The sequence below is a fragment of the Haliaeetus leucocephalus genome, unplaced genomic scaffold, assembly GCF_000737465.1.
Source record: "Haliaeetus leucocephalus isolate CR32 unplaced genomic scaffold, Haliaeetus_leucocephalus-4.0 Scaffold390, whole genome shotgun sequence".
In the NCBI taxonomy this organism is placed as follows: domain Eukaryota; kingdom Metazoa; phylum Chordata; class Aves; order Accipitriformes; family Accipitridae; genus Haliaeetus; species Haliaeetus leucocephalus.
The window spans coordinates 27,615-27,844 of NW_010972826.1; positions in this window are offsets into that span (position 1 = coordinate 27,615).

The window sequence follows — 230 nt, forward strand, 5'->3', positions numbered from 1 at the left end:
GGAGGGCGGCCATTTCGCGCCCCCCCCCCCAACCCAGCCGCCATCTTAGCGCAGGCTGCGCCCGGCCCGACTAGGCCGCGTTTCCACGGCGACCGAGGAGGGGCGGGGCGACGGCGTTACCACGGCGACCGCGTAAGGTGGGTGTGGCCAGCGAAATGGGGGGTGTGTAAAGCGCGCTCAGCCCCGCCCACCCACCGCCCCGCCGCCAATCACCCGCGTCCCTCCCACCG